The sequence below is a fragment of the Echiichthys vipera genome (assembly GCF_963691815.1).
Source record: "Echiichthys vipera genome assembly, chromosome: 7".
In the NCBI taxonomy this organism is placed as follows: domain Eukaryota; kingdom Metazoa; phylum Chordata; class Actinopteri; order Perciformes; family Trachinidae; genus Echiichthys; species Echiichthys vipera.
The window spans coordinates 15,259,316-15,274,399 of NC_139832.1; the positions used below are offsets into that span (position 1 = coordinate 15,259,316).

Sequence of the window (15,084 nt, forward strand, 5' to 3'; positions counted from 1 at the left end):
GAGAACTGCTCCTTAGATACTATCAATGGATTATAGTGCCGAGTCGAACAGATCAATGTAGTTAAAACATCTGGGGACAGTTACCGTGGAATTATGTAGCCCTAATGATTCTTGGGATTTGGAGTTTCTCTGCTTTATATTCAGTTATAACATCACTAGGGATTTGGAGTTTCTCTGCTTTATATTCAGTTATTACATCACACACTGCAGAAAGGGAATTTACCTTCTTCTTGGCTGACTTTCTCCAACGTCTTTATGTAAGAGCATTTACTGAATATCTTTTAGAAGTCACAATTACATAAGAAGCTGAGTGTCCCACTAGACATTGTCACTGTAATGAGATGTTACTACTACAAGGTTAAGGATTTTAACAACGCAAATCTACCCTTACTATAAAGTGTGATATCAATTAAAAATATGCATTTCTGAACAATAATTTCAAGCACTGTGCTATGAACTCAGCAGTAGAGATTGTAGATAATGACAGAGTTTACATAACAGCAGTACAGCTGTGTTTTCCGTGGAGGCAGCTCTCCATCCCTCCTTGCACTAAAACTCCTTCATGAAAATCACAAAATGAAAAAAAAAGAAAATGACTGTAATACGTTATCTTTGCAACTCTGATTTGACACTTTTAGACACTGCCTGTACATGGATTTAAATAAACTAACCAGCCTACTAACATTAAGGCTACCAACAACCCAAAATGCAACACTCTCCAGTAACAGGCTCACTCTGTATGAGTAATAGGAAGGCTGGCGGGAGGCTCTAGATGTATGAAACCACTGAGGCCTGCCAGTGATTGTTTGGTGTTTCTATCTATGGAGCCATCTTGACACGGCAGGCTCACTGTGAAGCCAACGCAGAAGCATAAAAGATGAGGTGAGGTAAAGCAGAGGTGACACTTAGTGCACACATGCAGCTGGGAGGTAAATTATCTCCTCCAAGGACTGAAACCATCAGAGCTCAGCAGGTATCCATCACACATTAAAAAAAAAGAAAACAAGAGGGAGGTCCTGACCTTAAACGTACACACCAACAACACTGACACAAAGCTCCGTCTCTGCTACACCGTAAGACACTAAGAAACAGTCTGTATTACTAATAATTATTAGTGTTACGCAGTGACCAGTTTGGGTAATTGTTGATTTCCTCACCTATGAAGCTGCATATTATTGTACTGTCACTATGATTACATGATATGCAGTAATTACAATTGTACAGAGGGGCAGGTTAGAAAGCAAAAGTAAACGTACGGTTTCATTACTGTAATGAAAGTGAAGCTGCAAAACTTTCAGTGGGGACTTCGAACTGTGTCAAAGCTGAAGAAAGCTATGATTAAATGAATCATTAAAAAAATCAACTGTATTATCATTTTAGAAACTGTACTTTGTGGTGCTGGAACGGCATTGCACTATACAGAGAGATCATATACTGTATAATTGACTAAATGGTGTGGCCAAAATAATAGAAACACCTGTCAGTATAATGCACTGAAATTCAACAGCCACACACAACGGCAGCCTGCAAAATGACCATACAGTTGAATCGACACCGCACTAAATGACTTTCAACAAAAACTGAACATAATAACATTCACAAAGGTAGGAATTATTAAATAGTATTAGACTGTGTTAGTTTAGCTATTTGTACATAATAAACAGGAAACAGAGTGTGCAGCATTTACAAGTGGAGTCACACATAGTTGGAAATACCAGATGTCAAAAATTTGTAGTCCATGGCAACTGTTAGCCTAGCCCAATTAAATGATCCAATGAGGCATACTTTAATGATACATAACAAATGGTTATTAGTGGATACATTTCTGTACACCTCATTATTTTCCCTCTCAAGACTGCTGGCCCATTACATACATTTTTTTTTCAAGCCATTTAAAGGGTAACCACAGACCCTTTATGACACAATAAACATCATCACAATAAAAGAGGTTGTGTTAATGCACTTTGGGGATTAAGGAGATACATTTCCTAGCATGGGGCTAGCAATATTAGAAACAGGATCCATAATTTTAAAATGAACAATCATTTGGTGATTGTTTACACCACCATTTTAAGATTGACCGGTAGATTTACAACCCACAGGGGTCTGTAGATGAAATTTCCCTCCCCTTTTCAAGAATGATTAAGAGAAACACACTATGAAGAAAGCAATGCACATAAAACCCGGGGCTGCAGATGTAAAGTTTAGTAGGTTTAGTTTAAGAGATTAAGAAAAGAATTGCACACTTGGTTTGGGTTTCTCATAAAACATAAAAGCCAGGTTTGGGGGGAAAAGTGTATATGGATACTCCAATATTACAGGACTCAAAAACACTAAACAATTATTAGAGCAGGAAATGTAAGCAATTTAACTGTATTTATTTTACAGTGTCACATCATAGCAAAAATGATCTCAGGACCAGTGTTTTCATTTGATGCAGGTCCACGTGTCCTGGAATATTTCAATGTTCCAGACAAATGGGAGAGATTGTTACATTTTTTCTGTGTTTATTGAGCTTATAACAATAAAATAAAATAAATAAAATCTAAAAAATAAAATGATCTTCTAGATATTGATAATCTGCTATTTGTAAAACTGGAGCGTACATGTTTTTGTTTTCCGAGAGAAACCGACAGGGCTGGGGACAATTACCTTCTATCCCCGTCAAAGAGTGAGTGTTAGAGCAAATGAAACTGCTTTCTGGCAGCCCACCTCCTGAAGTCCCTCGACTGTGAAGAGCAAGAGAATGTGAATACCTTCTTTTAATTTATTTTGAAGTAATGCAAGGACAGCTGCTTTGTTGTCCCAAATTAATGTGTCTCTTTCAAAACAAACAAAGCAATGTTAATTACAGAGATGATTGATTCCCGAGGTGCCACACATTGTGATTATTCCAAGCCTTCCACTTGTTCCCTCCTTGCACAGCTCATCTTGCTTGTTGAAGCCCTACCTGGTTGCTAGGCAGCACTGCTGGATGACGAAGAGTTCTCATTTAAGGGCTCAATCTGCGTCACTAAAGGATCTCTTCACATGGAAGTAACTGCCAGGAAAAGGTCAAAAAGAGGTCCTTTAAATATCCAGTCTATTGTAATTTATATGGCGATCTAGTAACATGTAGTTAATTCCATTAAATATTTGCAATTTATCGTCTGTCATCTGTGCAAGAGACCTTGTTATATACCGGTAATCATATGCTTATCATTCCAGGCGTAATAGCAGCAATGGATGCACACTCACGTATGTGGGTTCGCACAGCAATAAGCACACTTCTATTGCCTATAAAGTTCAAATGAGCCTGGGTTCCAAAGTAACAGCCATCAGCTTCAACACGAGTGTGTGTCAGTGCTGCTTTTCCAGTATTAGGCTAGAAGCAAACTAGCCCAAGAACAACAACTTCCATCTTGTTGTCAAACACTCTTTCTACATAAGGGATTATACACAGACTACTCAGACTAGCGTTATTGATCCACCAAACATTTTGACATTTTGTTCACTTCATCGTTTAATGGTTCCTTCACTTTCCAACTCTTAGTTTTCAATGTGTGTGCTCCAAGAGTAACAAGGATTGATGATGTTGACATTTAATTTGCCGGTTGGCCAGCGTGTCACCTTCTTCTACAGCTGACACTACAAGAGCAAAGAAGAAAAAATTAAAAAACAAATAAAACAAATGGGATAACAATTATTATGGTTGTGCATCCTCCTTCAGACTTTACAAGCAACAAAACTAGTAATGAATGACTTTGGCTGGGAATACTAAATGAATGTGTTGTTTTCAAATTTAATGATTTCAGAAGGGCCTCTGCTGGTTTCACTGGTAGCTCACCAGGGAGAGCGGGGCCCATGTACAAATCTGCAGCAGCCATAGGCGTTAATCCGAGTCAACCCCTCTCTCTCCCCCTTTCCAGTCTAATCTTAACCTGCATCTGTCCAAAAAATAATAATCTTGAAAGAAGGGTCTCCGTTGCTGCTGCAGCAGGTCTGTTGCACCGCTAATTGTCTACTTTGCACATCACAGAGGTGTGCTCAGTGGCTTAAAAATTGTCTAAATTGAACCACTTTGAAATCAAAGATAAGACATGGCTGCCTTTTTTAGCATTTGTTTTTGGTTTACATAACGCACGGGGAAGGTAAAATATTGCAACACCGGTGACTTCAGGGAAGCAGGATGATTTAACAGTTACAGTGCCTATAGAAAGTCATGATACCCTTTTGAAATAGGCACGGTGTCGTGGTGGTTAGTACCCAGCTAGAATCCCAGCTGGGGCCCTTCTGTGTGGAGTTTGCATGTTCTCCCCGTGTCTGCGTGGGTTTTCTCCGGGTTCTCCGGCTTCCTCCCACAGTCCAAAGACATGTGTTAGGTTCATTGATTGCCCCTAGGTATAAATGTGAGTGTGAATGGTTGTTTGTCTCTGTGGACCCTCTGATAGACTGGCGTCCTGTCCAAGGTGTACCCCGCCTCACGCCCAATGTCAGCTGGGATCGGCTCCAGCCCCCACACGACCCCGATAGGGACAAGTGGATGAAGATGGATAGCATAGCAGGTTTGGAAAAGTGAGGAGTGCCCAGATTTAATACTTTATGAGGGCACATTTTGCTTTAATTACAGTCAACAGTCTGTATGTCTCTACCAGCTTGTGCTCCTAGATTGGGAAATGTTTTCCCATATTTCCTTTCAGAACTGTTCAAGTTCAGTCAAATTCTGTGGTGAGCGGCAGTGGACTTCACTCCTCAAGTCCATCCACATGTGTTCTGTAGGATTTAGGTCAAGGCTCTGACTAGGCCACTCTAGGACATTCACCTTCCTCTCCTTTAGCCACTGTGTTGTTTTTCTGGCACTGCGTTTTCGATCGTTGTCATGCTGGAAGATGAACCACCTGCCCATTTTCAAGTGTCTAACAGAGGGCCTCAGGTTTTACCCTACCTTTCAGCAGTCTGATGACAGAGTGTCCCCCTTATTAGTAAGCAGAGCACCTTCCACAAAGAGTGCAATACACACATCTGCATCAATACCAAGACAGGCACGTTACCATTCATACTCTGTGATTGGTTTGTCCATCATTCTACCCCACTGCAGACAGAGTGCAAATAATAAAGGTTCTCTCTGACAGAAAATCAATAATGAAACATTGCATGTTTTAGCCTCTTGTCTGCAGAAAAGGTTTTCTTTAAAAATGGCAAAGTACTTCTAAACACCACGCCATTCTACATCAGCTTAAGCAGGCAACACAGTTACCTTCATCTTATTTAGTTGGTGGGCAGCAATGCATTGTGCATAATAATCAGTCAAGTCAGTCGAGAAATGACATCTTGGGAATGTTACAGTGCCTATAGTCACTTTTTTGCTTTACAGCCTGAAATGATACTACATAAAGAATATATATTTTTGCCTTACAAGTTTAGAATGCATTTGCTTTTCAAAATTTCTGAAAATTAACAAAGAATTAAAGATTTAGATTTAATATTTTGTGGAGGAACATTCTGCTTTAATTTCAGAACTGTTTGAGATCAGTCAAATTCTGTGCTGAGCGGTCTGCACTCTTCAAGTCCATCCACAGATGTTCTGTAGGATTTAGGTCAGGGCTCTGACTAGGTCACTCTAGGACATTCACCTTCCTGTCCTTTAGCCACTGTATTGTTGTAATGGTGGTGTGTTTTGGTTGTTGTCATGCTGAGTGTGAACCACCTGCCCATGTTCAAGTGTCTAGCAGAGGGCCTCAGGTTTTCCTCACAAATTGGGGTGCACAGCATCCATTTTCCCTTTAATCCTGACCAATTTTCTTGGTCGACCAGTGGTCATCATTTAGAGGGACTAGTATATATATATAAAATAGTATAATATATATATATATATATATATATATACCCCCAGTATAGCCTGAGCGACTGAATAACAAAATTAAACATAGTTAATAACCATTATTTTACAAGTGCGCACAGCCGCTTGCTTGCTATAAGTCTGCCGTCTATTAAGGACACCGGCAAATTTTTTCAGATTATAATTCTGAATGTGTCCAAAAAAAATCAGCAAGGAAACTGTCGGAACATGGGCAGGTAGCTAGGCCAGGGCAGTACGTTAACTTTTTCAGCCCTAGTTATTCTAAAAGGATTGATCACTTTTCCAACCCTGCTATTTATTTTCAGATTCATGTATTATCATTTTAGGCTGTAAAATAAAAAAAATAAAAAAATTTCAAAATGGTACCACAACTTTCTATAGGCACTGTATGTCCAGGACGTGGATCATTGCATGCATGCAGGTCACCAGGATTAGTAGACACAGCACACTTCACAAGTAGGCAGGCAGGCTGAAGTAAAGTCTTTCTTTGTCAATAGGTGCTAGTTCCGTCTAGACCAAAGCTTGCAGCAGATTTCTTTTCAAACAACGCTACAAAACAAATTCCAAACACCGTCTGGTGTGTTTCTGTGTGTTAGGACTGGGCAATAAATCAAAAATATAATTGATTGTCTTTCAATAGGATCATATTGTGATGAAATCATATGATCAATCGTGATGCACAATTACATTGTCTTAATTGATAATAACAAGCACGAACTGATTCAATTTCTCAGAAAATCTTATCGACAAGCAATAATTCTGCTTATGGGAATACCTTAGTGTAGTTAAATCCAAGAAACCAAACTAAAAAAACCAAACTATAATTTAAAACTATATGTATATATAGTTTTATGTGTGTGTGTGTGTGTGTGTGTGTGTGTGTGTGTGTGTGTGTGTGCGTGTGCGTGTGCGTGTGCGTGTGCGTGTGTGCATGTATGTGTGCGTGTCTGTCTGTGTGGGCAGAACTTGTTCAACAGCCCAAATCTGCAGCAATCTGTAAATACCAGGAGCTAATTGGATTGCTTTTCACTTTCACAAAGTGACAAAATAATTAAAAGGTAAGGCTAAGCCGAGGGAAAAAGACTGTTGCTAAATAATGTGTTTGCTTAGAATTTTCCATATGTAAAACTTAAATTTCTGTCTTACGTCCAGAAAATGGTTTTCTACCACTGGGATATTACTGCACATTTTTGCCACACTCTATATTGTTAACTCATCTTCATACATGCCAAAGCCGCCTGTTGGTAAATGTGAATATACCCACGCAGCTTGCTAATCAGGTTTTTACCGAGCACCACAAATGGCATGAGGGCTGAGCTGAGTTTACACAGAAACAAATGAGGGAATCAACCTTAGCCAGTGGCAAATCAATGCCTGCACAGGGGTGGCTGGTGATCAAGCATGATGAGGTAAATATCTAATCAAAAGAAAAGGTTGCAGTCTCCTGGCCCAATTAGCTTCTGTTGATTCCCTCTGCAATTGCCTGTTTGTGACTCCATGATTTGAATCTATTAAAAGTTAAAGAAAATTAAAACTTCAACAGCAAGAAGTTGCTTAACCAGAAGTCAGACCAGCAAGCACATTATATATTTAAGACTAACCAATATTGTTTAAATACAATAATAGTATGTTAGGGACAATGCGACCCCCCACAATTCTTACAGCAGGGTTTCCCACAGTAAACTGGTTGCAGTTGCAGTAGTGAGTTTTTTCTCATACATCAGCCCGATTGTGACCAATTGTGGTGTCAGTCGCTACTTTCCCCAATTTGTAAAGACTTAAGGTTTCCCCCCCCAACATTACAACATGCCTTACTGAGTCATTACTGTTAAGAAAACAGGCAATGTGATTAATCAATCACACGCAGGAGGAGTTGCACAAATTACACGGACTTATCTTGTTATCAGTGCTGTCTCTACATGGTCGTTTAAGCTTTATAATTCATTAAATATGTGGCCTTCGTGGCTCCTTCAGAATCACACTCTAATGTACTGCTGCAGAGCACTGAAAAGCTTTTCTTTGCAGCAAAGGGATTTGATTCCTTGAATAAAAGAAGTGAGCACAGTTTGGAGGCTACTGTATGGAATGGTAGTCAAGTAGCGTTTAACTCAGTGGGACATGTGAGTCCTACATTGCATGACGTTTTGACGTTTCTGTCTGAACAAAGACAGCCTTGTAGAGCCTCAGTGTGACAGTTGTTGCTTGAGCTCTATTTCCAAGGAAACAAAGTTGGGCGTAAAGGTGCCACATTAAGGCAGGATGAAGATTTTTAGTCAAGCAGTGTCAAGCCAAAGTGATTGTGAATCTGACACATCAACAGACATAACTGATGTCTGTGTAAAGTATGTGTGAGTAAGTGTGAGTAAGTGTGAGTGCTGTGTGCAAGGCTTGGTTGGCCTCACAGCTGAATTCTTATATTTTACCTTGGGTTTCAATAATTTATCTTGCATGCATTTGCATACATCGGCACTGAGTAGGCCTATGCTTTGTTCTTCAGGAAGTGTGATTTATTACTACTTCAATTGTACAATAAGTGTTGCCCCCAGTATATTGCGGCATATTTTTTTAGGAAGCATAACTTTATTAGTCCCTCTAGGTGAACCAGCTACTCTTATTGAGAGGACAGGGAACAGAGGATTACAGAGGAGAGTCATGTGAAGTGAACATAACGTGGTGAGTACCGAGCTCAGTAGTGAATGACATGAGTACTGGTGGATAAGACGGCTTATAATATGAGTAACAGACAAATCAGTTTGAAAAGTGACGTTTTTTTAAATACATGATGCTGTGGTCAATCTAATTTATGCCAATGTGAAGAGTGGTTCATGAGGATTTTTAAAAATTCAGATATTTAAAGAAACTTTATTGTTTTATATTTGAGAAGGTGTTCGGTATGGTGGTAGAATGGGTTAGGTTTGGTCCACCAAAAACTAAATAAGCATCATGATCATGTTGCAGTTACAAGTTCAAACCTACAGTTTTACATTTTAATATGTAAACCTTTGTTTACATTTTATTATGTGCTGCATTATACAATGACAAAACATTTGTCAAAATAAAAAATAACTTAAATGAAATGGTCAAATGATGGAAATGTCTATCTGGAGAGACAACGAAACTCGGGAACATCTGTGGTAAGGACTGACACCAAACTCTTCAGTCAAATTCAAAGAACGGCAAGAGAGTATGTTTATGCTCAAATTACGAGCCAGCTTCATTAGCACAGTGTAATCCGCGTCATGTCTTCCCTCCTGCCGCTCTACCTGACACTGAGAATGTTTGAAGTCTGGTCACAATGAAGTCTGGTTTAAGACATTTTTTACTAATATCTGACCTTTTCTAGACAAAAATATTAACCATTTAATCAAGAAAATAATTCACATAATCAAAAATGAAAATAATTACTTTCAGGTGTATAATATTTAAATAATCCCATTTTCCAAAATGTAGCAAGCCATTACTGAAATCTATAGTTTTCTATTACAATTCCAGAGAAAATACTTAAGTAAAGCAACCTCTAGATGAACCCGGCATGTTAAAGGATCAATAATGCAGTACACTAGCAACAGTTGTCACTTAAGTGGGAACCAAATGCTCATTGATGAGCTGCTGCTGTTTAAATGGAATAAGTGAGTGAATGAAAAAGAGAACGCCTGTTGGATAGGGATTAAGCAATCTGCATAGGGATGGCTCTGAGGCGATAAGGAGAACCTATGGAGGGATAAAGCTGCCAACTCGATTTTTATCATGTAGAAACTGAAATATTTCTATTCCTTTAATCACTCTGTAAGAGTTGAGTCCTTCCAGTAAAAGGTTGCCAGGAGGTCAGCGAACCAGACATACTATGCAAGTGTTTAAATTGTTAGATGTGATTTACGTGTGCTGCTGAGGAGAACTGAAAGGTGACTTTGTCGAAATGGCATGGGGGAAATGTGAAACCATATTTTAAAAAACTCAAAGCGCACACACACATACACACACAAGGAACCAAAACAATCACGGTAGTCTACTGTGAGCATGAATACAGACAGACAGACTCCAAACAACCAGTCTCCGCAGCATAGCTCTATAAACAACTGACCAGCACAGCCTGGTAAAGCCCTCATTTCAGGTGACTGCAGGCCTTTTGGCACAGACGTTTCAAATATTAAACAATTAGAAATCAGTGAAGTGAAACAAAAACAAACATTTGACTTACCGGATACAGATAGTATTAAATGTGGAGTTCACACCTTGATCCTAATCCTAAAAGGAAGATGATGCTGCCTCTACTCCGCTCTTCCAAACGTCCTACTGGGACCTCTCAAGTTTACCTGTCAATTGAAAATCATAGCATAGGTTTAAAATTAAAAAATGTCTCTTCCTTACATTAAAATATTTTTAACAAATTGTAATGCCCAGAGCAAAATCCATAAAATATGCAGAAATATTTTGAGCAAACAAAAAAGGATGCAAGTAAGACATACAAAATAAAGCCCCCCCGTCATGACGTAAAGAGATAATCTAAGATAATGAATCCAAAATGAGATTTTGCTGAGTTCATGCAGACAGCTGTAAACACCCGAGGGAAATGACTTGCCAAATATACAGAGAAATTGTCCAGAGTGTTTTGACACCACTCAACAATGGAATTGCTTTCCTGTCTTCCCTGGATGTAATCAATATGCTGGGTCGCCTATCACTGCCATAAAACGGCAAAGTCGGAAAAAGCAACATATGGTCTTAGCCTCTCTAATCTTGTCCACTGGAAATACACAGAGGCACATCTGCTGTACTCTCATTATTAAAGCCTATGGCAAACCCACTGTCACACCAGGCAGAAATTAAAAGCAAAGATGCCAGCAAGAAAGCCATCTTAACAGGCAGAAATATACTGCTGGTACACAGTAGTCCCTGGAGACAGACCAGGAGTCAGTGCAGAAAGATGAAACTAAATATAGCTATTCGCCACCCTGCTGAAGTAAATCATATTTGTTGCTACTTTAAGAATACATCTAAGACACCACATTGAGACTCGTGATTGTAAAACATGCACAACCTGCCCACCTGAGCATCAAAAATCAAAGTAATAAAAATCAAAGTCTTGAGGTGAAGATCCTTTACAGCCCCGGTTAAGAGAGAAATCACTTTGTGCTGCTGTATCTGCTCTGTCAGGGACAAGTGCCTCAGGTGGAATGACTACTACCCTCACAGCTATAATACTTGTGGACTGTATCGTGAAAGGATGTGGTTAATTAATCACTGAGGAGTTAAAACAAAAAAGGGGTCACCATCTGCTTAAGCTACCCAGCATGCAGCATGCCAAGGTGTGTGAAGGACCTGTGGGACTGCCCATGGCTGTACTCGACGATGTTGCCTGCCTCAGTGCCTCTTCACACAAAACCTTCTATATATATGCTACTGCTATATTCCTCAAGGATAATTTCACATTGAGATCCGGTTAACTCTATGTAAAGTCTTGTGGGGTGCGCAGGGACACAATCAAAATGTGCAAAGAGAAATGATTGTTATTTTTCCCTCTGTTTTGTTTTAAGCATAGGTGCTATTTCAGAAAAACAGTACCCCCGCAGAGAATCCGTGCCCAGGAATAGGGAGGTCGTAATATAATGTACTATGTCAATTGGTCTCACAGGTATTATTGTTAAGACTATGTGTACCAGCCACTCGAGGTGACACAGAGAGCCATGCTGTTGTTGTACATGAGAGCCATTAGTGAGAAAAACTTGCAACAAAAGCTGAACGAGGGTTGGCTGAGGTGACAATATCCTGCAGTGCACAAGCGTTCATGGAGAGAGAAAAGGTCATCATCGGGCCAGATCTGACCCATTTACCAGAGCCACTTCTGCATTCAGAAAGTAGAGTGCCGCGATGTTAGCAGTGAACGTATCTAATGGTTTTATTGCTTTGGTTTAAAAAAAAAAAAAAACATGCTGATGGATGCATCAGCACAGCCACAGTAATCTTCAACAGACATCCACCGCTTCCCACTCCAGATTAATTTTATTCATTTTCCACAAAGCTTACAACTTTGTCACCATGGGCACAAAGACCAGAGAAGGATGCCCCGTTTCAGCTTTCATATTTCCTCGGCCAATTAGAGTCCCCTGTCCTCCCACATACACTGGATGACATGTTGATTCCTGATCACAGGGCGACGGGAGGAAAAACAGTGCGACTGCTGCCATGGGAATAAGCTTGATTTGTGAAAAAAATGGCAAACCAAATAAGCAATTTAAAAGGCGTCATGCTGATGCTGAATATCCCTCATCCGTCTCCTTATTCGCTGTCATGTTTTTTTCCACCATGTCGCTTCCCTCATGTTATGGGCTTCTGTTTGACCGAAGCCAGAACCTTGGGTTAGCTTTTGTTGTGTGTTGAAATGTCTGAAGCATTACAAACATGGGCATATCGATGCACGCATTACGCAGCTGTGTTATTTTGAAAGGAAAAATACAACTGCTCATGGTCTGTCCTTTCTTCTGAAACACTCGACAAATTCAGCAGTTGGAGGTTTGAAAATAAGTTTAGTTTACATTCCTGTCGTCCAGTGAGGAATCATCATAGGAAATAGGATTGAGACTTCCCCTGCGTACAGCTGAACAGTAAGCTTTGGCTCACTTCTGACAACATGACTGTGCTGCATTGCTGAGCTGCACTTGGGACAAGTCTCGACACACCAAACACTAACCTGAGTTGTTGGGGTTAAGCAAACTTCCACACCGAATGGCCTAAGAGTTTTCAAGCGGCTCATTAGGTTTGCAGTCACTTTGTTGCAATTTCAGGACAAAAGTACACATTTGGAACTGTGTACACTGACACAAACTCATTTCACTTGTATATAAACACAGCCTGCACATTGGCTTTTATTATTTTCATTAGCTGCCAAGTAATTGGGCAATTTCTCTAAGTGAAATACACAGACATGTACGGCTCTCACTACCCGACCGACTACACCAGTTAATCCACTTTCACCTATTACGCAGCTTTGCCAACCTTCCTTTTGAAAACTTAGCGTTCATTCAACGTATTAGCATTTTTTTAAACATAGAAACTCAAATGCATAAATGAAATAGTAAATATGAAAAGCCCAGCTCTTTAATATCTAGTTACTTGCTAACGTTAACCTTTGGCTGCTTCATAACTTCACAGTCACCGGGTGGGGTGGTGGTGCAGCAGCTCAGCCGTTTAGACGTCAATGGATTCAAACGATTGAAAGAAATGTATCTTCTATTAAAGTAGAGCGTTTCCTTTAACGTCACTTGCCATTGTCACCAAGGTAATTTCAATTTTTGGTATTTGTTTTTTTTTGCTTTAACGGCTTAACAGTCCTCCACCACCACGCTCAACTTCTCACTCGCAGTTCATGTCAACTCTCCCAAGATTTTAACAGACACAAAACATGAGCTTGAACCGTGTTAAAGTGAAATTGTAACGTTAGTTCGTGTGAAAGACGTCAGTAGTGAATGTATTTAAAAAGCACACGTGTGTGTAACTTACTGCGGTAAAGCGGAGTGGACTCCAGAGTAACGCCCGCCGTTATTACAGTGATTGAGCAGCGTAGATAGTGTGGCGGATCATCGCTGGTGCTTTCACGAACCCCGGAGCAGCGAACAACACTCCAAACTGAGCTGGGCACTACCGTAATCACCCGCGCTCACACCAAGGCGCGCGTCGGATACTCTTTACCGTAATACGTAGACACAGAGTCTTGAATAAATAAAACAGGCACTGGTGGAAGAAGTACTTAAATATTTCTTCTTGAGTAAAAGTAGCCAAAACACCACAATGTAGAACTATTCTGTAAAAGCAAAAGCCCTGCATTCAAAATAAGTAAGTAGTAAGTAAAAGTGCACAGGTAGCATCAAATCATAGTCAAAAGTACAACTCATTAGGCTATGTAGAATGGTCCATTTCAAAATAATGTTTATAACATCACTGGATTATGATGATTGATGCATGCGTAGCCTACATCACTATAATGTTGCAGCTGGTAAAAGTGGGGCTAATTTCTTATTTTCTGTGGGGTTACTTAATCCATAGTAATACAATCCTAAATTATTAGTTGATATGTATTTTGTATTAATAATCTGAATCTGCAAAGTAACTGGTATATTGTCAAATGGACCTAAATAGTGGAGTCAAAAAAGTGGCAGTAAAGTTGCCTCTGAATTGTAGTGAAGTAAGTATAAATTAGCAGAAAAATTAAACGCCTCGGGATCCCCCAGTTAGAGCTGGTTAATGTGGCCCAAGAAAGGGAAGTTTGGGGTCCCCTGCTAAAGCTGCTGCCCCCGCGACCCGACCCCGGATAAGCGGATGAAGATGAGATGAGATGAAGTCAAATACAAGTACCTTAAAATTAGTACTGTAGTAAACATCGCACTACCCCGCAAACATACCAAGTGACCCAAATCAAGCATGCTTCCGATGCACAGCTGAGGTGCATGATGGGTGTCGTCTCGTGCACCGCGACCACCACGAACATGGAATTTGCTCCAGGTTTGGACATTCATTCTCGTTCATTCTCATTGTATAATATAACTTTAATGAGTGAGGCAAAGCAGTCACAGCTATGACAGAGATTATTGCCACAGACGGCAGAAAGGAGTAAATGTAGAATTCACAGGTGAAGGATTTTAGCATTTCAGACAGGTGAGTACCGAAACCTCATTAACCAGGAACGTACAGAAACCCGTGCAGGCTCTGTTTTTGCTTTAATGTGCTGTGCCGTTTAAATTGTCCTTACTTCTCTGTTGGCAGACATGGCGATACTTAATTCTGGCCTAAAATAGGCCTACGTGTAATATTGCTGCACCCGCCGAGGCGGCAATGCTCCTTTTTATCGTTGGTCATTTTTGGTGTAATTTTCTGGTTAATTGTTGTTGTTGCTGATGCAGATGGCTGTTTGTTTGTTTATCAGTCAATTGTTGCAAATGGCTCTGTGTAGAAAAGAATTGCTGTTTGATGTTTGGACACAATTGGACTCTGGTGCGGTTCACATCCAGTGGTGTGATGTTGTTCCACTAGTGTTTATGTTGACATGTTAGTGCCCTTTATTTTGTAGCCCTAAATGTGTTATTTACTATAATTGTTCTATCGTGGAACATTATCCCTATCATATACACCTTTTCACAAAGTAACCGTACATTTACTTTTTCGCGTGCTCTTTCCACGAAAAGTAGTTTTAGGCCTACTTCACTACATTTAAGATTATGACAAACAATGCACTGCAAAAGATTAAACTCGAT

The 15,084-nt window shown here is 39.9% G+C and overlaps 1 protein-coding gene across 2 annotated transcripts in view; it reads right to left on the reverse strand.

The window, feature by feature from the left end:
- The window catches only part of LOC310948801 (tumor protein p53-inducible protein 11-like), a 29,252-nt gene extending 15,779 nt beyond the window's left edge, over nt 1-13,473 (reverse strand). The window contains exons 1-2 of one of the 2 annotated variants that reach the window (XM_083916047.1): nt 13,337-13,473; nt 10,072-10,152 (exon numbers count right to left, since the gene is read on the reverse strand). The gene's annotated coding sequence lies outside the window, so the exon portion shown is untranslated. Of the gene's footprint in view, nt 1-10,037; nt 10,153-13,336 lie in introns of both variants that reach the window. The other variant, XM_083916046.1, reaches the window with a different exon arrangement.
- Between the last annotated feature and the right edge of the window lie 1,611 nt (nt 13,474-15,084).